Source organism: Aethalodelphis obliquidens, unplaced genomic scaffold (genome assembly GCF_003676395.1).
Source record: "Aethalodelphis obliquidens isolate GAN/ISIS:26980383/991018 unplaced genomic scaffold, ASM367639v1 scaffold26, whole genome shotgun sequence".
NCBI lineage: Eukaryota > Metazoa > Chordata > Mammalia > Artiodactyla > Delphinidae > Aethalodelphis > Aethalodelphis obliquidens.
In genome coordinates, this window is record NW_020837970.1 from 17174653 (window position 1) to 17192646 (window position 17994).

A 17994-nucleotide genomic window follows, 5' to 3' on the forward strand; every position below is an offset into this window, starting at 1 on the left:
TAAAGGTTTGGAAGCCAGACTGCATTTCCTCCAGCTTCATCTCTTTGGGCAATTGGTAAGTGTCCCTGGCAGCTGAGCCTCACTCTGTAAGAGCCCCAATGGCTACAATGGACTGTTTTGGGTTTTTTTTTTTCCTATTTTTCAGTGAACATGACATTTTGAACCTGAAGCTGCGGTATTAATAAAGTCTGCATATGGAATGGAGATCTGAATGACCTGAAATTTACAGATTCAATTTGGGGCAGTAATTGCTCCTGCAGCTATTTTCTGCTGACTGCGTCAGAATGCCAAAGCATCTTAAGAAGGGTGGGGGACATCTTTAGGACAAGCTCAGACAAACTAGCTGGAACGCTGTTGAGGCCTGGTAGAAAGCTTCAGAATATTTTTCAGTTTTTGTTTGAGCGTGGCAGCCCAGTGCAGTAGGAATTCCACCTGGCGTTGGAATCCTAGCATGCTCGTGGACTGGCTGTGTGACCTCGGGCCAGCTGCTTTAATCCCTCTGGACCTCAGTGTTCTTATCTGTAAGCTGGGTGGGAACGATGCCTGCTTCATGAGGGGAAGTGTGAGAAATACAAACCAGACCTCATAGGATGCCTAGCCCAGGGCCCTGACACATGGTTTCAGCTCAGTCCAAGTTCACTTCTCCCTCTCACCCTGGCCTAGGTCTCAGGGGGATGGGGCGGGGGAGGGGGGAGGGGGGGACGGGAACTGGAACAGGTTTTTCTCAGACATGCTCACTGCTCAGAGAGTTCTCTTCCCAAGGTTTTGTCCCTGCATAAATTCAACAAGCAAAGACTCCTTTGATGCTAGACAAGGATACTCTGTGTCCTCACCCTTGGTTATAGCAAGTTCAATATCTGTCCCTTACTTTACATCAAGAGAGACAAAGGCATTGGAATTTAAATTCCTTTGAGTGCTACAAGATAACAATCAACACCTGCAAAAAGAACTGATACATTAATCTTTTAAAACTTGAGGGATTTTTTTTTTTCTACACAGTAAATGAACACTGATCTATTTTTCTTCCCTGAAAAGACCTTCACATACACTGCTAAGACCTTGCTAGCATCCATCTAAACAGTGGGTATTTATTTTTAGGACACCATTATACATTTTGCTTAAGAAAAAGAAGCTCTAGAATTTCTGAAAATCTTTTTTAGGCCATGCATAAAATTTCATGTGTGCTGCACCATGGGTTTCCCACTACCATCATACAAAAATGTCCCCCCATTAGACTCTCCTCTGCCTAAAATTCCACCACTATGGATCCAGTCCTTTTGGGTTAAGCATTATCTTTCCATTTGGCTCCTGGGGAGTTAGGGAACCTAACAGCTGCTAATGACAGTATAGCAGGAGTAAAGCTCTACTCATAAACTTAAACATGCAAAAATATAATTATATTTATTTTCCTCAACTCAAACTAATTCCAGACCCCTGACTCCTGAATCCTCCCACAGGTTCCCCCTGCCACCTGCCCATTCTCCTGTTTCTGGCCCCTCTCTCCAGGTCTTTCAGAAGTTCTGGCTTCTGATTCTAATAAGGCTTGGGTAGGAAGTGGACCCTGACTAGTAGGTGTCTACCTCATTTGCCTGATCCAATCCCCTGGGGATAGGCCCTAGGTGGCTTCACATCCTCCCTAAGATAAGCAACACTATGGTGACCATCTCAGTCCCAGTGAGGTTCTCTGGCATTTGAGAGCAGGTGGCTAGGTGCTAGGGTACACATATGTCCAGTTTCGTTCTGCACTGCCAGATGGCCCTTTAAGACCTCTAGACTATAGAGATCATGGTTTCTGGTTCCCCATGGCCTCCCCAACATTTGGCATAACCTGGCTTTCTTATTTTTGTCAACTTGATGTGTGTAATGTGTATCTCATTTTGGCTTTATTTTTTTCCTTTCTGTGATTACCAATGTTTCAGACACTTCACTAAATATTTCAGTGTAAATCTCCTACGAACAAGGACATTCTCCTACATAAACCATAATAAAATTCCCCCACTCAATAAATTTAACATTTATATACCACTAATGTCTGATTTAGGGTTCATATCCAACATTCCCCATTTGTCCCAATAATTTTTGACATCATAAAAAACACCTCCCAATCTGTCATCTCTTTATTAACATCATCTAAGAAGATCATTTAACAAAATCTTTAATATTGATATCATCAAATGCATTAATTGTTCTCCCTAAGAAGAGAGGTTTTGAGGGTCCCATTTAAGAAGTTTTTGGCTATCAAGTTGCAAAGATGTATTTCAACAATTTCTTCTGTTAACTCTATAGCTTCACCTTTCAAATGTAGCTCTTAAATCTAAGTGGGGTTTACCTTTGTATAGGACAAGAAATAGGCATTCAACTCTTTTTTTCATAGAGTAAGTTTTTCCAATGCCATCTAAAAAACAGTCTTCTCTTCCCCCAGGTATTTGTGGCACTCTGTCACACACCATGCTCCCATGTCCAGGGGTCTGCTTCCAGGGTCCCTCCCCTTTCCATATATATCTATTTGCCCATTCCTGCACAGGAACTACCCATGGCTTTGCCATATGTTATCATATCTTTCTGTCTGATAAATTGTGTTCTCTCTTTTTGCTCTTATTTTTCAAACTCGACAGCTATTTGGGGACTTTTATTCTTCTGCATCAATCTTAGATTATATTTTGTAAGTTCCACAAACATTCTGCCCATAGCCAGCCACTGTAATAACCTTGATACACAGCTGCCCTGACACTGAGTGGCAAAGTCACAAATGAAGGTTCTATCTCTGAAAAGTCATTTCATGTCATACCACAAAATGCCAACATGTATCTTGAAAGTAGACAAGTAAAAGCAAATGTTTGTGAAGTGCTTGTGAATCCCAATTCACAAGCGCGAATGTACGAGGAAGGACACTTTTTCTAACATTCTCGATACTGGCCTGAATTTCTCTTTGGAGCTCTGCGGGGGTACTATAAACTTAATTTCAGTTAATTAATTTCATCCCACTTTCTCTGGGGTGGTATTTGAGTTCCAAAGGACTTACAGAGAACCAAGGCTTCAAAGAGCGGGGAGATCTATTACATCATCAATATCATTAAGTCAGGGAAGCATCATTAAATGTCTATCGTCCCTCTACTCCTCAGTCAATGGTCTCCAAAAGTCCCTCCCTCCTCCTCTCTCGAGCTCCTGGCGATCATCCCGTGGTTGCACGATCCCACAAATCTATCCGTTAGGGTCTCAGCAAGGTTGATTCTCCTCTCCCTGGGACTGCCAACAGCTGCTTTTGTATTAGGATTCTCCAGAGAAATAGACAACAGGATGTGTGTGTGTGTATAAAGAAAAACTTATTATAAGGAATTGGCTCACATAATTCTGGAGGCTGGCAAGTCCAAAATCTGCAGGCTGGGCTGGCAGGCTGGAGACCCAGGAGAGCAGATGTTCTAGTTCAGGTCCGAAGGCTGTCTGATGTAGAAATGGGAAGAGATGGGCAGATGAAGTCCAAAGGCAGTGTGCTGGAGAATGCTCCCCTGCTTGGGGAAGACTTGTCTTTTTATTCTGTGCAGGCCTTCACCCGACTGCATGAGCCTACCCACATTTTGGAGGGCAATCTATCTTACTCCAAGTCCACCGATTTAAATGTTAATCTCATCCAAAACACCCCTACAGAAACGCTCAGAATAACGTCTGACCACAGACCTGGGTACTGTGGCCCAGCCAAGTTGACACATAAAATTAGACACCACGCTCTCCTTGATTAATGCTCTATTAATCAGTTTCCAGTCAGGTAATTCAACATAAAGTATTTATAATATTAATGAGGTATCCTTCACATGTCATAAAATTCCCCCTTTTAAAGTGTACAATTCAGTGGGTTTTAGCATATTCACAAGGTTGTGCAACCATTACCACTATCTAATTCCAGAAAATTTTCATCACACCAAAGAGAAAACCCGTACCTATTAGCAGCCAATGAGAGGATTTAATAGAGGGAATTGGCTGGACGGCTATCAAAGGACTGAAAAGGCAGAAAAAGAACACTGATGTCATGCAAACATGTAACTGCAGGAAACAGCTACCACTCCTAGGACTGGGAGAACAAAGGGAAGAGATCAGAACTCAGCACCCTGGAAGAGGGGTCTCACAGAGCTGGGACTCAAATCTCTGAGGAGGGGGCATGAGCTAATGCCATTGAACCACAAGAGCCCAGAGGGAAGGTCTAAGTTACCTCTGATGGGGTGTGATGGGTCGATTGCGGGATCATAGAGAAACACTGGAAACTGGACCCAACTCTGCTGCCAGGGTAACGCTGACAGCAACAGCAAATACACAGGAGTATGACCCTTCTCCATCCTCCTGTCTTCCGGTCTCCCTTTAGTGTTCCTTATCAGCGGGACCTGGCAGGGAGCTGTTGGCAACAAGGAAACTGAGTTGCAAAGTTACAGCTTCACCGTCATAAAGCAGAGTATAGAAGAGCTTTTAGGAGCAGAGAGATGACAGCTTATAATACCACATCTCTCAACTCTGCATAACCCCAGCCTAGGGAAGGGAAGGAAGACTTATCTGGAGTTTGGAGGACAGGGGTGGCAGAAGTCTTGCTTTTGCCCGTGATATTTTCTTCCTGTTGCAATGACTTTGGCACTATGTCCTCCCCCTGGTCCTAGGGCCTGTTAGCATGATTCCCAGAGACACCTGGGCATGGAGACTGGGCTGTTGTGATGTGGGGAGGTGAAGGATGGCAAAAGAGACTGCATTTGTGCCCACATGGACTGCATTATACCATATGTCCTTTGAGTCACGTAGCACATAGTGCCACCTGAGACTGATGAGAGCTTCTGGCTCAGGTGATGTGGTCCTGGCACATAATCACACTCACCCATATGCAGAACTGCACCAGTTTTAAACCTGGCATTACCCTCCTCGATGAAGTAGAGAAAGACAACAGCACCAGTCTTAGTAGATAGAACTGCACTTCTCTTCAGGACACAAAGCTGGCACAAATGGGGGCAGTCAAGCTTCAAAAAGGTCTGCTGCCACCCTTGCTCAGACATTATCATACACAAGTGTGAGCCTATTGCGTGGTCACCTCTGCCTGTCCCAAATAACGTTGCTAGTCTCTCCACTCTGTGTCCTGACTTCATGGCCTCCATCTTTTTACTTTAGATAAATAAACACTGTTTGATTTACCCACGTAATGCCTGTGTCCGGGTTTTCCTTTAATCCAAGTCCACTACTGACATTTGTCTATACAGTAGAGTGGCTGTGCAATTTTCCATTACCTGAAGAGCTTAAGTTTTGAAATGCAAAATGTCAGGGAGAAAAGTCTATTTTTTCTTTGCATTTTCGCTATCATCTCCTCTCCAGAAAGAATCAGCACAGAATGGCCTAGTTGTTTCAAAGTAGGTGGTAGAGTGGGAAAGAGACGTGTCACGGTTGCTTTTTTTTTTTTTTAGTTTGATTTTGTAATATTACATACGTTCAGTTCACAAAACAAAAATGTACAGCTACAGAGTGAGCATCCACGTAGCCATAACCCAAGGCTAGAAGTGTCGCAAGCCCCCCAGAAGTCCCCATGTGCCCCCTCGATGACACTAGCATCAACCTGCCCTGCAGGTCATTGCTCTGCTGATTTCAGGGTTTGGAATGTGCCAGCTCGTCTAAACCGAAATTAGGCTTCCCAGAATCCCTGAGTTACCTGTAGAAGAAGTCAGGTACAGTTGTCCGCCTCTCCTAACCCCCAATTTTTTCTTATATAGATTTGGAAGGTAGAAGTGAAACAGCAGCTGTTCCTTTCTGAAGGTCATCACGGTTAGATGTGGTGGCAGACATATGCAGGGGTCCCTCTGGACCCCAGCTTGTCCTCACTTTTCCCTGCCTGCTGAACCAAGAGCGACCCCTGCTGCAAACCCTCAGACCTGGCAGCCACACAGGGGCACTAGCCTTCTGGATTCAATTTGCTAAAATTTTGTTAAGAACTTTTGTATCTCTGTTCATAAGGGGTATTTATCTAATTTTATTTTACTTTATTTTTGCCATATCTTGCATAGATTTTTGGTATGAGGGTTATGCTTACTTCAAAAATTTAGTCAGATAGTGGTCCCACATTCTTTATTTTCCAAGAGATTTCATATAAGATTGGTATTATTTTATTTCATCCTTCAATTTTTTATAGAATTTACCAGTAAAGATATTAGAGCCCAGAGTTTTATTTCCGGGAAGTTTTGTTCTTCTTGTTGTTTTAACAACCAATCAATTTTATCTAATAGATACAGGGCTATTCTGAGTTTCTGTTTCATTTTGTGACATTTCCTGGCAACTATATTTTTCAAGTTATGTGTCCATTTCATCTATGGCATTGATTTTTTTGGTATAAAGTTATTTATAACACCCCCTTACTTTTTAATGTCTGTGGTAATAATGCTTTATTTATTCTTGATATTAGTCATTCGTCTTCTCTCTGTATTTTCATGATCACCATAGCTAGGGATTGATTTACCAATTTTGTTAATCTTCTCAAGGAAACAACTTTTGACCTTGTTAATTTTTTGCGTTATTTGATCTTTTCTATATTAATTTGTGCGTTTATCTTTTTTAAATTCTACTTACTTTGGGTTTACTTTGCCTCTCTTTTTTTGTTTTCCCTTAGCTTTTAAAGGATAAACTTGGGCATTTGTTTTGGACCTTTCATCTTTTCTAATATAAGCATTTAAATCTATACATTTCCCTCTAAACACTGGTTTAACTAAATCCACAAATTTAGTTATTGTATTTTCATTTTCCTGCAGTTGGAAACACTTTTTAATTTCCTTGGGATTTCTTCTTTGACCCAGGGATCATATAGAACTACATTGTTTAATTTTGAATACGTAGGTGTTTTTCTAGATATCTTATTATTATTGATTTCTCATTTAATTCAATGTTGGTCAGAGAACATACTCTGAGAGCCCCAAATTCTGAATTTAGCTCTCATAAGTTCTGTTCTTCCTTAATACTCTTCACCATTATGTTAGCTGACTAAAGTCTTCGAGCAGATTTTTAAAAATAATATTGTGTCTGGCTTTTCTTACTGTGCTAAGTGGGAGAGCTAATCCAAATTACCTAGTCCTTCATTACCAGGCATCACTATAGTTGCTTTTACAAACATGTATCATTCAGACTAAATCAATCATTTAGCGTCAAAGCTATGCCATAAATGCTTTTTGGTGGAATTTTTCTGCATGGAATAAACCAGCTCTTGAAACATGAGTCAAATAAAGTTTGGGCCAAAGGTATTTTCTCCCTCTCCTAGTACAGCCTTCAGAATCAAACTTGGGCGATCTTTTTATTAGGACTTCCAACAGGTGCCCCGAATTGGGGTCCTCTGTCTCAACCATTTTTCACTGCCTATTCAGTTTACAAGAATGTCTCTGGCATTTATTAGGTAGTAATTTCTGAGGAAGAAACTTCATTTGCCCTCTTCTTCTTCTATGCCTTGATCCCTGTTTAATCAACCTAAAAGTCTCATTCTGGACCGCTCTCCACGTCAACAATTAAAAACAATATTTTCTAGAAAATTCTACAATGCTCTAGCTAGTCTTCTGTTTTCCTCAAACTCCAATGTCATTGTTTGGCGGCGAGGGTGGGGGGTGCAGGGGGGAGCTTATTCCCCCCTCATGTCTCATTCTGCATGGAGGGACACCATTCTTTGTAAGACTTTTGGCCTCACTCAGATTGGAGCATTAGAAAAGAGAAAGTGGGCGTGTGCAGTCCAGCCTCTTCTGCACTTTCTCTTGGGCACAGGTTGCCCTAAGGAAGCACATCTTCTGTTATACTCCTCCAAGAGCGAAAATTCCCAAGCCGATATTTCAGGTGGGTACATCTATCCAAATATGAGGTTAGAAAGCCCAAATATCAAGTTCAATCATAAAGGAGCTAGTTTGGTGTTTATATGCCTTATTCTCTTGCTGTATTTCTCAGGACATTCAGAAACTAGGGTAGGGTAGGAAGGTGTTACTTCCGAGGCTCTCCTGAACCCAGTAGATATGCTAACCAATTCTCTTCCTAAAGTGATCAGTCCATCCTTTGTTTAAAAAAGACAACATTCTCACGTTCTCAAACCTTCCATAGAGACTGTGGCTCTCCTGAAATGGTTCCTTGGTGCAGAGGCACTTGGATGTAACGCATCCATGGGAAAGTTCTTCCACCTCGTGAATCAGCTCATCATATTGTTTTTTTTCATCACCACGAAAAAATGATTGTCTGGACTATCAAAAACTTCACATGGCCCTTGAATCCATCAAAGAGTTTTAACTAAAGGAGTCTTAATTGTGACAGAGAAGAAAGGTCAAAAGTGGGGGGGGCGGTGAAAATATGGGTAAGTTTCTCTAATGAAAGAAAAACAGTGCTCTTGAGTCTCCAGTGTGATGTGATGGAACAGAACTGAGCTCAAATTCCCGTTCTGTGACTTTGAGCAGATACTTGGCCTCTCTGAGTCCCAGTCCCCTCCCTTAGGAAAACAGACAAATAATGTCCATTTAGAGGGCTGTTAAATGAGGTAACATATTGGAAAGCTTGAAATGGAATGAGTACTCAATAATAGCAGTTGCTTTCTCCTTCCAAAAAAACCAACTGGATCAAATTTTCTTGATTATCTTAGAATGTCTTGGGGAAGATTCACAATAATACTGAAAACCAGAGAAATAGGAAGATGGGTAAAAGCAAAACAGACAAAACAAAACAACAGAGTTCAGAGAAGAAATGATTCAGTAAGGCAGCTTACATTTGTACAACTTAATACTTTGCCGAAGGGCTCCCCTAACTGTTATTTGATTTGAGCCTCGCAATAGCTCTATGAAATTGATGGGGCAAATACTACTGGGTCCATTTGAAACATGAGGATCTAAAGTTAAGAAATCGTACGTGATTGCTCATGGCTCTTCAATGTCCAATCTAGCACGTCTCTCCCATGGTACCCTCTACGTGTCACGGTTATTCTGAAATAAAGACCATAGGATGCCACCCGTGTGCACATATGCACTTCTCAGAGTGCAAATCTCACATTCATTTTCTCATTTTGTCCTCACAACAAGGATTTCTGGATGTTTCACAGATGAGGAGCCCCAAGCTTCAGAGAGGCCAAGAAGCCAGCCCCAAGTCACACAGCTAACGCAGAGGCTGAACTCAGGCCTTCTGACATGGCCAGGGCTTCTGTGCTCATGGATTTTAATCACACGAAGGATAGCAAGGGCAATGGAGAGGTGGCTTCATGTCTGGGGTGAAAGCAGAGCAAGTGTTCTTCAGCCCGGGAGGAGGACCTTGCACAAGTGGCCCTGGCCCTCATGGTCACAGAGACTGGCACAGCCAGCATTCTGCCCAGGTCGTTTAATATAATCTGCAGCAATGGTGTGATTTATTGATGGCTTTCATTTCCCACTGGGACGGCATGAAAATAATCAGATGAATAATGAGCTCGTGAGATGGATGCAGTCTGAGCCAGCTCCCACAGAAGGGAAATATATGCTGGGGTTCTGCCTGGAGCAGCGCAGGACAATGAATGTTTCTGCACAAAGCTGGGCCTCATTTGCTCCTTTGGCAGTGAGGCACTGCTCTCTACAGACACAGAGAGGCTTAAGAGGTAATAACACTGGCATTTCCCTGTTCCAGGAGTGGAGATGAGATGAGCAGTGATGGGCTCCAGGATGACAAAACAGCCTGAGCCTCATCCTTGGGGGATAAAAGCTGCATTTAACCCTGTGGTAGCTGGCAGGAAGGCCAGTCCCTCCGAGGTTTTCTAATGCATGGGTGCCTGCCCTACTTGATCATGAGCCATGGGCCTTTCCTGCTGGTGCAGCCATGCAGCTTTACTTATCTGTTGCTGATCACAAGCCGCCCCAAAACTTAGGGGCTTCACGTAACAATCATTTTATTACTCACAATTCTGTGAGTCAGAATTTGGGTGGCTCAGGGGGAACGCTTATCTCTGCTCCCTGTTGTGTTGGCTGGAGTGGCCCACCTGGGGCTAGAGGATCCAAGGTGAGCCCACTCACATGTCTGGGGTCATGCTGTCTGCTGTCGGCTGGGGGCCTCAGTTCTCCTCCACACAGTCTTCCTCCAACAGGACAGCCTGGACTTTTTACGTGGCAGCTGGGTTCCAAGAGCAAAAGTGAAACTTGCAAGTCCACTTGAGTCTGGACTTTGGAGTCCCAGAAAGTCACTTCTACACATTCTCCTTGTCAAAGCAAGACAAGGCATGAGGCCAGCTCAGATTCAAGGGGTGGAGAAATAGACTTCATCTCTGCATGTCACTGCAAAGGAGTGTGGACACAAGAGGTATGATTCCTTGGGGGTCATTGGGAACCAGACTCTGAGTTGGAGTTTAGTGAGTTAGAAGGATATTTAGGGCCTCTCCTCCAAGGAAAGCCCTTGGGATGGTCACCTGTGGAAGGGAGGGGAAAGGACCTGGAGGGGGCAGAGGGAGATGCTGACCAGCAATCAGGTCCAAAGAGAGCCCCAGCCTATGCCACAGAAGAACTGAAGGTAAAATGGCCCTTCAGAGCTGTCCTGAGGTGGGAACGGTGGCCAGGAGTTCATACACCAAAATCGAAGGAGAGGGTGCCTTGGAAAGGGGCAAGACCTTGGGCAAGGCAGTCCCTAAAGGAGCTGACCCCTGGAGGCTGCCTGCCCACAGCACTCCCTGCATCTGGGAACAGGCCCTGCACTGAAGGGGTATCAGGACAGCCTTCGTGGTGCCCACCAACGTTCTACCAGGCTTGCCTTCCCCAAGAATCTATTTTCCTCCCAGCTTCCCACCACCCAAAGGACAAGGCAAGACATCTTGGACTCCCCTGGACCTCCCTCTCCCAATCTACCACCTCAGCATTCCCCTCCCCATTGTCCAGCATCTCCCTCCCTGCCCTACATGGTGCCACTCTTACCTGGATGACTGAGACACCTCCTACCAGGTTTCCTCCCTTCTGCCCTCTCCCCTTCAAAACCAATGTTTCTGCAGCAGCCAGAGTTGTCTTTCTAAGACAGAAATCGATCCCTGAGACTCTCTGGCTTAAAGCTCTTCCGAGATCCACACAACCTCAAGACCAAACCCTGGCTTCTCGACATGGCTTCCCAAGCCCAGCACATGGCCTGGCCACGGCTCCGGCCACTTCTCCCTTCACATTCCCCTGGACCCTCGGGAGCCCTGAGCACTCTCTTGTCTCTGTTCCATCTGCCTGTACACTCAGTCCTGTGTATCCCCGTTTCCTGCCTCCCTCATTCCCCCTCAGCCCACCCTTGGCTCGCTCTTCAGCTAGCCATTTGGGCTGGCAGCCTTCCCAAGGTCCCAAGCCCGCTCCAAGTGTGTCAGGCGGCCTTCCTCACATTCCTGTGGCACTTTCGCTTCCCCATTTCAGCACTCTGCACACGGGTGCAGGCGTAGGTGCCCATGAAGTCTGTCTGTCTCCCCCTAGATGGTGAGCCCACCAGGGCCAGCCCTGTGTTCACTGCACCCCAATGAGGAGAGCACGGCATCATGCCGAGCTATATGCTCAGCACATCACAGGGGCTCAGTCACGTGTTCTCTGGGTTACTTGTGATCTGATAGCTGGAGGGGTGACAAGAGGAAGGAAAAAGAGGGCTGCATCTGAGGTCCTGAATTAGACCAACCTCAGGAGATGAACGCCCTTGGGGGAGGAGGGAGAGCTGTTCTGGAAAACGGGCCTGACCTACCTCCTGTGCCTGGCCAGCCTCAGCCTGGCATGGTGAGAGCCCCATCTCAGATGCGAGGTTGACCCAGGGCCATGGGAGCCTGAAGGACACCTGGCGACACCAGGCAAGCTGTGGAGGGCACCACTTCCCTTTAAGACAATATCCACATCTCTACTCCCTACTGGGCTTTTCCACATTGGCAAAGCCCTCAACAGTCTATCTTCCTCCCGCCCCAGAGAAATGCTGCCAACCCAGTGCAAGAGAACTGCCCATCATTTCTTGAGCTCTTACACTGTCCAGTACACTCTATAGGGATTATTATCCTTGCTTTTCAGGTTAGGTAATGGAGGCTCAGAGAACTTAAGTGACTCACCCAAGGTCCCTGCAATTAGTACATGGCAAATCTGGGATTTGAAACCAAGTCCTGTGTCCTCTGAACACCTGAGATTTTGCATGAGGCCCACAACCTGGAAGAGACAGAGCTAACACCTCAGAAGGTACCCACAACCAAAGAGGGATGGGGCCTTGGCAAACAGATCACAAAGTTCATAGTTCTAACCTCTGTGATCCACACTACCGTTCACAAACACAGGACTGGAAGGGACCTTGAAGGCTATCTTGTCTAACTACTCCATTTATATTTAATGTTATTTTGTGAGCTCTCAGGGCTACGGTTTTAAGATCCATTCATATTTCTAAGTGAACATCTGGCCCATTGTTTTTAAGTGCTTCGAATGCTGCATCAACCCTGGTTTACTGCCCACCGCTGCGGGGATGGATGGCCAGATTACAGCTCACTCCACAGATTCCGCCACCTTCACCCACAGTCATGGCTCTGTCTTAAAGGAGAGAAAACCAGGGCCACGGAATGGGGAGCGGCTGGCAGACATATTCGCCTGTCACAGCCATGTCTAGTTAGCTCCCTGGCAACCCCCGGGGGAAAGGCATTTTTCTCTCCTAATTTGTGCACATCCATTCTGGAAAGGGCTCTGAGTGACCTTGCTTGCATGTTCATACACATGAGAATCCTGGGGCTGGGGCATTCTGATAGGCTGAGCCTGGTCATGAGAACACCCTGGTTTGGGGTGGGTGAAGCCATTCCTCACCTCCCAACAGGGGACATATATGATGGGGAAGGGACACTTAATTCTTCAAAGAGAAGAGCCGTCTTGGCAGAGAAAAACAGCAAGCGTCCCTGCCAGGCTGGGACACCGATGCTGGTCAGAGAGGCAGGGTCCTCTGTGAGGGTGGGGCACAGTGCACTTGTCCTAAGATGCAGGGGTGAGTGCGTGGCCCTAGGCTGCCCACTGAGAGGGGTGCATCTCCTGTGGTGTGCTGCCACACAGGGCAAAGAAGCCCGACCCAATGCCCCTGAGGTCCCTCTGAGGTGCTGAGCAGGGAGAAGCAGGACCCCCTGTTTACTGCACACCCCTCTCCCCACCTTGGTCCCAGGCAGAGCATGGAGATGGCGAGCCTTGGCTGACACCCTCACCGAATTTGCACAGCAGCAGGCTCGGGGTGAAGAGGATCTCCAGACCCATAACGGAGATCCAGTCCACTAAATGTGGAGTTCAGGCCCTGTTGACAATGTAATCTCCCAGAACACAGAGGAAGGAGAGTGACTCCTTAATTCTGGTCCCCCAAAGCCTGGCTGTTGAAATGGACAAGAAAGGAACCTGAGGACATATGGTCAACCCAGAACATGGCTGAAGACTAGGTCTGTGCCCACATCCCACACTCTTTCCTGTGTCCTGGGAGCACCTGAGTCTTGGCATGAAGCCCAGGCAGGGCAAGCCACAGAGGCAGAGCTAATGCCTCGGAAAGTGCCCACAAACACCGAGGACGGGGATTTGGCGAATCGACCTCCAGCCTCCTTTCCCTTCTGTGGGGCAGCTCCTGGGCCTCCCAGGGCTCCCACTGGGATTAAACTTTCCTTGCCCACAGTGGAAACGCGGGCATGATAACACACATTCCATGAGCTCCCTTCCTTTCTTGCCTCACTTCTCCACTCCCTTGCCCATGTCTCCTGGGATCACTTTTCAAAAAATGACCTACACTCAAATCCTTCTCATAGGTCTGTATCTGGAGGGACTCAAACTAAGATAATGTGATAAACGGGAAAGTAAATATGGAAACCTGGAGATGTAGTAGTAATAGAGTGGATAATCCTACTCTGGGTTTGGAGTCATATGTTCTGTGTTTAGTCTGTCTCTACTAGTATATAAATATTTAATATTAAAATGAGTGTTTATAGACTTTAGGAAGGAGATTTCAGGACAAGCAGAGCTGGAAACTCTAGAAACAGGAAGATGACTCAAGAAAGATGGGAGACTTTTACAAATTCTGAGAATACACAAATAATTCATTCCTCAGAGGCAAAAAGGGCAAAGGGCAAAAGAAGCCTCCTGGCAGGCAGCAACAGAGGCTCCACCCCCAGCCTGTAAGCTGGGTGTTGGGAGAATGTGCTTAGGCTTGCGAATATCCCCAGGACAATAGAAGGGGCTTTGGTTAAGTAGTTTCACGTGAATACGAAGAGGAAGGGACAAGCTGGTGCTTGTGGCAGAGTGGGCGGTTCACAGGTGACAGTGAGAAAGCAGAACTGCAAAACTCCCGTTTTACTCCTGTCTTTCCTACCAAGGCAAAGGTTTTGGAACTTAAACGGTGAAGACAGACTGAGTTAAGAGAAATCAACACACAACTAAAGTCCAGGCAGGCGCTGGGGCTTGACAGGGCTACAGGGCTGGTAGACCTGGTGAGCCTGAGCTTGGACTCCCAGCCGACCAATCTCCATGCTGAGGGCAGCTGTCAAGTAGTAACTGCGGGTGGGCTGCAGGGCTCTCTCCTTGGTCCCAGCATGTTCTCCACAAACATAATGATGCTCCTAGCACAGTGCTTGTCACAGAGAAGGCTCTAAACCAGCGGTTCTCTCCCCAGGACATTTACAAGGTCTAGAGACCCCACTAGGTTGTCACAACTGGGTGTGTGTGGTGCCACTGACATGCAGCGGTCAGAGGCCAGGGATGAGGGTAAGCCAGGGTCAGAGGCTTAACTTCCTGCAATGTGCAGGGCAGCCCTCAGCACAAAGAATTATCTGTTCCAACATGGCAATGGCGCCAAGGTTGGGAAACCCGGCTCCAGATGGATGATTGTTGAATGAATGAGGAGCTAGTGAGTGCCCACTTCATGCCCTGTGGATGTACAGAGGACTAAGACACAGTCTCTCCCCTCAAGGGTTTATACTCCAGTACAAGAGACAGAGGCAGGTGGCTGCATAACACAATGAAATGTGCTTTAATGGAGGGGATGGGAGAATAGAGATAAAAGAATCACCAATCCCACTAAGCCAAGGTGCCATGTGAGCTGGGCTTTGAAAGATGAAGCTTGGTCAGGACACAAGGTGGAGATAAGGGGTGAACAGAGGCATTACACGTGCCTGGTGTGTTGGGGACACCACAAGTAATCCAGTGTGACTGGAGTGCAGGGTTCTTAAGGAGGAATACTGGAGACCGGTGCCATGGGAGGGCGCCGATGCCATGGTGAGGTCCCTTGACTCTCTGTGTTACAGGCACAGGGTTAAGAAAGTTTTTAGGCAGATGGTAACATGGTCAGAACGATCTCGTTAAAATAAGAATATATTCATTATCTCTATGGTTAAAAAAATCTTCTCTCATGTAAAGAATTAGTATAACATTAATCTCATTCATAAAGCCACCTGGATGATCTCACAAAAAACACAGTGGAATATTCTGGATCCTTCTAGAGGACACCAGAACCCTCTGTCCCGTCCACCCTCATCAATCCCTCCCTTTGCCCTGCATATGTGTCAGATTTTTTAAGTGTACAATTCAATAATTCTCAGTAAATTTACAGAGTTGTGTAACCATTACCGTAATCCAGTTTTAGGACATTTCTGTTACCTCAAAGAGTCCCATGTGGGCATTTGTAGTCAATCCCCATTCCCACCCCTGGCCCCAGGCAACCACTAATCTGCTTTATGTTTCTATACGTTTGCTATTTCTAGATGCTTCATATAAATGGAATCACAGAGTGTGTGGTCTTTTGCCTCTGGTTCCATTCACTCAGCATCATGTTTCCAGGTTCATCACATGGCAGCATGAATCAGCAGTGTGTTCTTTTTTATTGCTGAATGATATTCCAGTTGGACACCTGTTTCAAAGACGACGGTTCTAGAATGTAAGGTGGGTAGGAGGAGGAAGAAATAGAAGCCAGGGGACCAGCTAGGAGACCATGGTGGTTGTTCAGGCTGGAGACAAAGGAGGCCTGAGGTGGTGGAGTGGCAGTGGGCATGGAGAGAGGAAGGGATGGAGGTTACAGGGCCTGAAGACAACCTGCTCACGTGGGGCTGGATGGGGAACGTGAGAAGCCTGGGGGAGGTCTGGATTCCCACAGGGCTAAGGAAGGGGCAAGGGAGCTTGACAGCACCTCTGGGCAGATTCCTACCTGGCTGATGGGGCGGAGCGTTCACAGACCCAGTCAGCCCCGAGGACCCTCCAGGTGGCCTGCTGAGAGGCTGCCTTCTTGGGCCATTGGGATGAAGACATTGAGAACATGTCTGTCACTCTGCTGATGACACAAAGCTGTGAGGACCAGCAAATTTGGAATGACTCAATTCAAACAAATCTTGGCAGGCTCAAATGATGGGCCATGGCAGAATCTGGGCAGCTCTATGGTGGTTAAGACCTAAAACTACCAGTGGACTATGGTCTTCTGGATACATATCTGTCTTCCTGGCATGCTGTGAGCTTTGTAAGAACAAGGACAGTGCCTGGGGGTACAAGGAGGATCACGTGAAAATGACCTCAGTAGCTGGCTATGGGGCTATGGTTTTTGGGGCCTCCTCTTCTCAGCTTCCTATGGGACCAGAAGCTCCTTTGCTCCAGCAAGAGGGTCTGTCCTGCCTGAAACTCCCACAGGTCCCCAGGTGAAAGGTGACTGCTTTCCTGGACCACTCCTCTAGTGTCCCTCCATCGGACTAACAAGCCCAGCATGCCTCTTCATGGGATGCTGAAAAGATGGGGACCTCATGTCTCTTCTTGCTGATCGTTACTTTGTGTGTTTCTCCCAATGAAGTCTGCTCCTTAACCCTTACTGTGTGTTGTGCAAGAATTTATGATACTATTTATCATAGTTGCAGCTAACAACACAATAGGGGTTTCTTCACCTTTGTATCCATGCGTCCCAACAGAGTGGCTGGCCCATGCTAAGTGTTTGGTAAATAGCTAATGGATGCCTGCCTTAAGAGCAATAGGTTCGGAATTCCAGGTGTTAAGCAAGGATCCTATCACTGTACTCTATTCATTATGCCCCAATTCCTGGAAACTGGAGATTCTGATAACATTTACTGTAATTTCTAATTTAAAAAGTAGCATATGCTCTCTGAGGCAGATTTGGAAACTATAAGCAATGTTAACTTTTTGACTGATTTCTCTCTCTCGATACAGAAGGATGTTCAGAATATTTATTCATTCATACATATATATAGGATACATACACACACGCCACAGATCTTTACTACATAATTGGTATCCTCTAAGCTTCAACTGAAAAACATCTTTCTGCCATTAAAACTCTTTGGAAACATCCTTTTTAATCAGGGCAGAATATTCCGTCACATGTGGGTTACATGATTTATTTGGCCATTTCCCTCTCGCTGCCCCTTTCGGTTGTTGTTGTGTCTGGGGGCCGGCTTTGGTGATCCCTAAGTCTGCATGTCCCACGTGGGGCTCAGGAGTCCTTCCGCAGGCACGTGATTCTGCTTCCCCCCTTTAGCCCACCTCTCTCAGTACCTGCAAACTCTCCTCTTCTGGTACCTTGCTCTGGGTTTACGTGCATCCTCACCCCTCCCCCTGCTCCTCAACCCAGAGGCCAGTTCTGCCCCAGTTCCCTGTTTTCCCCCCACCAGCTAGCGTCTAGGCCTCCACAGCCTCACGGTCCTGGAGGCCACAGCGGTGGTCGTTCCTGGCTCTCTCCTGCCATCTCCTGCCCACTCGCAACATCTCTGGTACTCTAGCTTAATTCCTACAATGCTGGGCCAATGGGGAAAGGCCAGGCCTAAACCAACATGACAACATTTAGTAGGTTTAATTGTAAAGTTCCTTACTTATTTGTTCTCAGCTATCTGCATAATAACACTATGAGGCCTGATTTAATTGCATCTGAAAACAGTCCTAGAGGCTTTACTTGGTAATAAGCCCCATAAGAATCAGTAATGGAATGTGGGTGTCAAAAAAAAAAAAAAAAAGAAAGGTAATGCCATTTTCTAGTCACCTTTATAGACTGTTTTTAGGCTCAGGATCACCAGGGGGATGTCTTGGGAAG

At 46.1% G+C, this 17994-nt stretch overlaps 1 long non-coding RNA gene across 1 annotated transcript in view; it reads right to left on the bottom strand.

The window, feature by feature from the left end:
* The window catches only part of LOC113629199 (uncharacterized), a 55752-nt gene extending 41051 nt beyond the window's left edge, over positions 1–14701 (bottom strand). Inside the window, exon 1 of the long non-coding RNA XR_003436429.1 lies at positions 3346–14701. This is a non-coding gene — a long non-coding RNA (uncharacterized LOC113629199). The remainder of the gene's footprint in view (positions 1–3345) is intronic.
* Positions 14702–17994: the final 3293 nt, after the last annotated feature.